Here is a 6,418-nt window from a genome sequence, read left to right on the forward strand (position 1 = left end):
TGTATACAGATCTTTAGTATGACATGTCAAGCTCCAACCCCTCTGTCCTCCTTCCATTTATAGATATCTATATACATTGAAGCACTTAACCGCTTCAGCTCTGGAAGATTTGGCTACTCCATGACCGGGCCATTCTTAGCGATTCGGCACTGAGGCGCTCTGACAATTGCGCGGTCGTGCGACGCTGCACCCAAACAAAATTGACATCCTTTTTTCCCCACCAATAGAGCTTTCCTTTGGTGGTATTTGATCACCTCTGCGGTTTTTATTTTTTGCGCTATAAACAAAAAAAAAAGCAACAGTTTTGAAAAAAACACAATTTTTTTGTACTTTTTGTTATAATAAATATTCCCATTTAAAAAAAAAAAAAAAAAGCACATTTTTTTCTCAGTTTAGGCCGATATGTATTCTTCTACATATTTTTAGTAAAAAAAAATCGCAATAAGCGTATATTGATTGGTTTGCGCAAAAGTTATAGTGTCTACAAAATAGGGGATAGTTTTATAACATTTTTATTATTATTATTTATTTTTTATTAGTAATGGCGGCGATCTGCAATTTGTATCGGGACTGCGACATTATGGCGGACAGATCGGACACTTTTGAAACGTTTTTGGGACCATTGGCACTTTTACAGCGATCAGTGCTATAAAAATGCATTGATTACTGTAAAAATGTCACTGGCAGGGAAGGGGTGAACACTAGGGGGCGATCAAGGGGTTAAGCGCGTTCCCTCTCTGTGTTCCAACTGAAGGGGAATGGGACTGTGTAAGGGAGATGACAGATCGTGTTCATACTTAGTAGGAGCACACAATCAGTCTCTTCTCCCCTCAGAGAACCGGGATCTGTGTGTGTCTCTCGGTGTGTCATGAGCGATTGCAGGAGCCCGGCGGTCATCAAGACCGCCGGGCACTTGCATCGGCTCCGGGGGCAAGCAGCAGGCACGCGCGAGAGCACCTCTGGCGGCGCGCGCGCCCCTACTGGCCGCAGGGCCAAGCAATGTTACATAACGTCGTTTCGCCCAGCCGTGCCATTCTGCCGCAGTAAATCTGCGGTGGCTGGTTGGCAAGTGATTAACATAGAACTATAGGCAAACGTTTTTTTTTTCTATTTTGAATAGTGTCAGAGATTGTTATAACCCCCATCAGTTTCTTTTTTGACATTTATGTCCCGACAGAGGTTTTTTTTACCTTCACTTCCTGTCCCACAGCCAAAACAGGAAGTGAGAGGAAATCCCCCCCAAAGTTATGGAATTCCTGGGTGTCATCAGAACCAGTATCCCCACTGGAAGATTTCCCCTCTATTTCTGCCCTGGTGACAACCCAACATTTGAGATTTACTGTCACTTATAGTGATATGACAAATAGAAAGGGTGAATCTCCCTAACGGGGACACAGACAGCAATAAAAAAGTGGACAGATGTTGTAATCCCTCTTCACTCTATCCAAAAAAAAAAAGTTTGGGCTTTGGTTATACCTTAACCACTTGCCTACCGGGCACCTTCACCCCCTTCCTGCCCAGGCCAATTTTCAGGTTTCAGCGCTGTCACACTTTGAATGACAATTGCGCGGTCATGCAACATTATGCCCAAACTAAATATTTATCATTATCTTTTGAGACAAATAGAGCTTTCTTTTGGTGGTTTTTAATCACCACTGTTTTTTTTAAAATTTTTTGCTAAATAAACAAAAAAAGACCAAACATTTAAAAAAAAAAAAAAAAAAAAAAGTTTTTCTTAGTTTTGGTTATAAAATTTTGTAAATAAGTAATTTTTCTCCTTCACTGATGTGCACGGATGAGGCTGCACTGATGGGCACTGATAAGGCGGCACTGATGGATGGCACTGATAGGCGACAGTGATAGGCGGCAATGATAGGCACTGACAGGCATCACTGATGGGCACTGATATGCTGCACTGATGGGCACTGATAAGGCGGCACTGATGGATGGCACTGATAGGCGACAGTGATAGGCGGCAATGATAGGCACTGACAGGCATCACTGATGGGCACTGATTGGCCGCACTAGTGGGCACAGACTGGCAGCATTGAGGGGCAATGTTGGGGCTGCACTGATCATTAGGACACTAATGATCAGTGCCCTGATTGTCAGTGCAGATGTCCCATAGTTGCCAACATTGTAAAAAAAAAATGTGGGACACTTTTGTGGCTGTAGGCGGAGCTGTCCAATAATTAGGGGGCGGGGCATTCACCAGCAGGCGTGGCCTATCAAAAACAGACAAAATGGGCGTGGTTTACGCGAAATTGTGGGCGTGGCTTAAATGGGCGTGGCTCTAGAGGGTGTGGTTAGAGTCTGAAATGAATGAGGGATGGAGAGGGGGGGAGAGGGGGAGAGAGAGGGAAATGACGGGACAGCAGCCCCAGATCCTACACAATAAAAATATGTGTATTCTAGAAAGTTTAACAATCAGCAGATAAAGATACTCCAAACACCTGGTGTTAATGCTTCAATCATCCCGGCACCATGGTTGTTATGGTGTCAGGATGATTGAAGCGCATTATTTCTATTATTACATTGTAATATAAAATGAAATCATTCAACTCACCATAATGCAGAATCAGTGGGATCCCTGAGCGTGTCACCTGCCACGTCGCCTGCCACCAGCCGTCCGTCCTTGCTTCAGATGTTCGAGCAGAGTCCGTCCTTGCATCAGGTGCCCCCAGCGGAGCCCCCCTCACACCAGGAGTCCCCGGCGGAGCCCCCCTCACATCAGAAGTCCCCAGCGGAGCCCCCCTCACATCAGGAGTCCCCGGCGGAGCCCCCCTCACATCAGGTGTCCCCGGCGGAGCCCCCCCTCACACCAGGAGTCCCCAGCGGAGCCCCCCTCACATCAGAAGTCCCCAGTGGAGCCCCCCTCACATCAGAAGTCCCCGGCGGAGCCCCCCTCACACCAGGAGTCCCCGGCGGAGCCCCCCCTCACACCAGGAGTCCCCGGCGGAGCCCCCCCTCACATCAGGAGTCCCCGGCGGAGCCCCCCCTCACATCAGGAGTCCCCGGCGGAGCCCCCCCTCACATCAGGAGTCCCCGGCGGAGCTCCCCCTCACATCAGGAGTCCCCGGCGGAGCTCCCCCTCACATCAGGTGTCCCCAGTGCCCCCGCCTCACATCAGGTGTCCCCAGTGCCCCCCCCTCACATCAGGTGTCCCCAGTGCCCCCCCACTCACATCAGGTGTCCCCAGTGCCCCCCCCACTCACATCAGGTGTCCCCAGTGCCCCCCCCCTCACATCAGGTGTCCCCCCCTCACATCAGGTGTCCCCAGTGCCCCCCCCACTCACATCAGGTGTCCCCCCCTCACATCAGGTGTCCCCCACTCACATCAGGTGTCCCCAGTGCCCCCGCCTCACATCAGGTGTCCCCAGTGCCCCCCCACTCACATCAGGTGTCCCCAGTGCCCCCCCCACTCACATCAGGTGTCCCCAGTGCCCCCCCCTCACATCAGGTGTCCCCCCCTCACATCAGGTGTCCCCAGTGCCCCCCCCCACTCACATCAGGTGTCCCCCCCTCACATCAGGTGTCCCCCACTCACATCAGGTGTCCCCCACTCACATCAGGTGTCCCCAGTGCCCCCCCCACTCACATCAGGTGTCCCCAGTGCCCCCCCCACTCACATCAGGTGTCCCCGCTCACATCAGGTGTCCCCAGTGCCCCCCCCCTCACATCAGGTGTCCCCCCCTCACATCAGGTGTCCCCAGTGCCCCCCCCCTCACATCACAGGTGTCCCCAGTGCCCCCCCCCACTCACATCAGGTGTCCCCTGTGCCCCCCCCCCACTCACATCGTGTCCCACAGCGGTGCGCGCGCTCACCCCCCACCTAGAACCCCCGCCCCTTTCCATATCAGACTGGCAGCGGGGCGGGGGGTAGGCGGGGCGAGGCGGAGCGGGGCGGGCCGAGGCGAGGCGGGGCGAGGCGGAGCGGAGCGGGCCGAGGCGGGGCGGGCCGAGGCAGGCCGAGGCGGAGCGGGGCGGGCCGAGGCGGAGCGGGGCAGGGGGTGGGCGGCGACGCAGAAGCTTCGTCTAGCCCCCCCCCCCAGCCGTCTTCCTGAACTCCAACAAAATGGTGGCCGGCGGAGACAATGTCTCCGCCGGCCGCCGACCTCTAGCGGCGGCGGCGGCGGCAGCGGCGGCGGTTTCAAAAACCGGAACCAAATTTTTCGGGACATTTGCCGGGACGCCACAAATCCGGGAATGAAGTCCAAGTCCCGGGAATGTCCCGGGAAATTCGGGACAGTTGGCAGCTATGATGTCCCCTGTGTGGATTTGCCGGTTTTCGGCTCTCCTCATGCCCAGTCAATGTGAGGGGAGGATTGCCAATAACTGGCAAATCCTGTCTACATTCCTGATTGGACACAGCTGATCACGTGGTAAAGAGCCACCATGATTGGCTCTCTAGCTTGATCTGTGATCGGTCCGATCAGCCAGACAGATGAGGACTAGGACCACCATCTGCCTGTTTTTGGTGGACAGGATCCGATCGAATGGCGGCGGGTGTCAGGGGACATGTGTCCACTGACATCCGCTGCTCCATAGAAGAGACTGGAGGGTCCAATGAGGTTTGCCTGAAAAACTGACAAGCAGATCTGATCGGACAGCCGTGTGAAAGGGACTTAAAGTGTTACTAAACCCAGGACCCGGCATTGACTATATCTGGTCTCCCGCATTACACAGAACATGGAAGTGTAATAGTTTTAATCAGGGCTTTTTTTCTCAGAGAATCGGTCCAGGAACTCAACCATGCCCGCCACACACACATACCTGCCAAATGGCATCGAATAGTAGCTCTTCCCTCTGCATACAACCCCCTCCCTCCACTGCCCTCATCTTCTCCCCCCTCTTTAACAGCTCCACCATCTATCATATGTCTTACCTTTGCTGAAATATAAAGCTGAAACACCTATCCGGCTGTAGTACCTCCCAGCATATTATACTATACTACAGTCACTTGCAAGGGAGATCATGCAGTAGGAGCATCAACAACTGGTCACCAGGGAAAAAATGGAGACCACAGAGGGTGCAGCCTACCACGCACCCTCTCCTGCCCATGACTGCACTGAACCCTGGGCACCTGAGATATGGTACCACTTGTAAATGCAGAAGCTGGACTTCAGTGTTACCAAGTGATAGTAGTGAGCAGGGAGCAGAAGACCTGAGCCAGAGGTGGTGGAATTGAGTTCCCCCTAGTTCCTGCTGAAAAAAGCCCTGGTTTTAATAAATATAAACTGCTAAATACCTTTTCTCATCATCAGTTAGACGCAGTGATGGCAAGCCTTGGCACCCCAGATGTTTTGGAACTACATTTCCCATGATGCTCATGCATTCTGCAGTGTAGTTGAGCATCGTGGGAAATGTAGTTCCAAAACATCTGGGGTGTCAAGGTTCACCATCACTGAGCAATCTTGTGACTTCTATCATAAGGTGACCAGATTTTTAAAATGAAATCTTATCGAAAAAAATATAACATGCTTCCAATGGTATACGTATTAGACCCAAAAGAGAGCAAATAAGAGAAGTTAAAGTGATTGTAAAGTCTTGTGTTTTTTTTTCTATAAAAATAACAAACACGTTATACTTACCTGCTCTATGTAATGGTTTTGAACAGAGCAGCCCAGATCCTCCTCTTCTTGGGTCCCTCTTCGTTGCTCTTGGCCCCTCCCTCCTGGTGAGCAGCTTGCTATGGGGGCACCTAAGCCGAGCCGCAGCTCCATGTATTCATTCAGACACGGAGCCGTGATTCAGCCCTGCCCCCTCTTTCACCTCATTGGCTAACTGACTTGGATTGACATTAGCGGGAGCCAGTGGCGCCGCTGCTGTGCCTCAGCCAATCAGCAAAGGAGAGTCCTGGACGGCCGAGGCACTCGTGGACATCGCTGCATAGAGATGGGGCTCAGGTAAGTGTTAGGGGGCTGCTGCATACAGAAGTCTTGATTGGTTCCAGTCAAGTTGGCATATCCCAGAAATACCCCTATCTCCATCCAAGTTAATAAATAAAATAAAAAAAAAAAAAAAAAAAAGCTGCATGGACTGTTTCCTGTCTCAATGAGCCTGTGGAAAATTCGGTGTGCCTGGCTGTGCAGAGTGGGGGATCCCTATCCACCAGCGGCTTCTACGGGGGTAGCGCTACATTTAATACAACTAACAGGCTGTCACAGGCTCTCATGAAGAGTGTTTGACAATTGACTATGCCCATCCTTTCCTCACAGCTGCTCCATTGATAGAAGCTGATGTTACAGCTTCTATGAATAAAACATGATCATGAATGGAAGATGGGCGGTTGATTGATAGGTCTGCCTCCTTCATTCATAGCTTGTGTTTCATTCATAGGAAAGAGAGGGACACATCCTACTGACTGTAAATTATGTCCCTTGTGCTGATTGTTATTTCTTTTAGTTTAGCTACACTT

This window comes from Aquarana catesbeiana, linkage group LG12 (genome assembly GCF_042186555.1).
Source record: "Aquarana catesbeiana isolate 2022-GZ linkage group LG12, ASM4218655v1, whole genome shotgun sequence".
In the NCBI taxonomy this organism is placed as follows: Eukaryota; Metazoa; Chordata; class Amphibia; order Anura; family Ranidae; genus Aquarana; species Aquarana catesbeiana.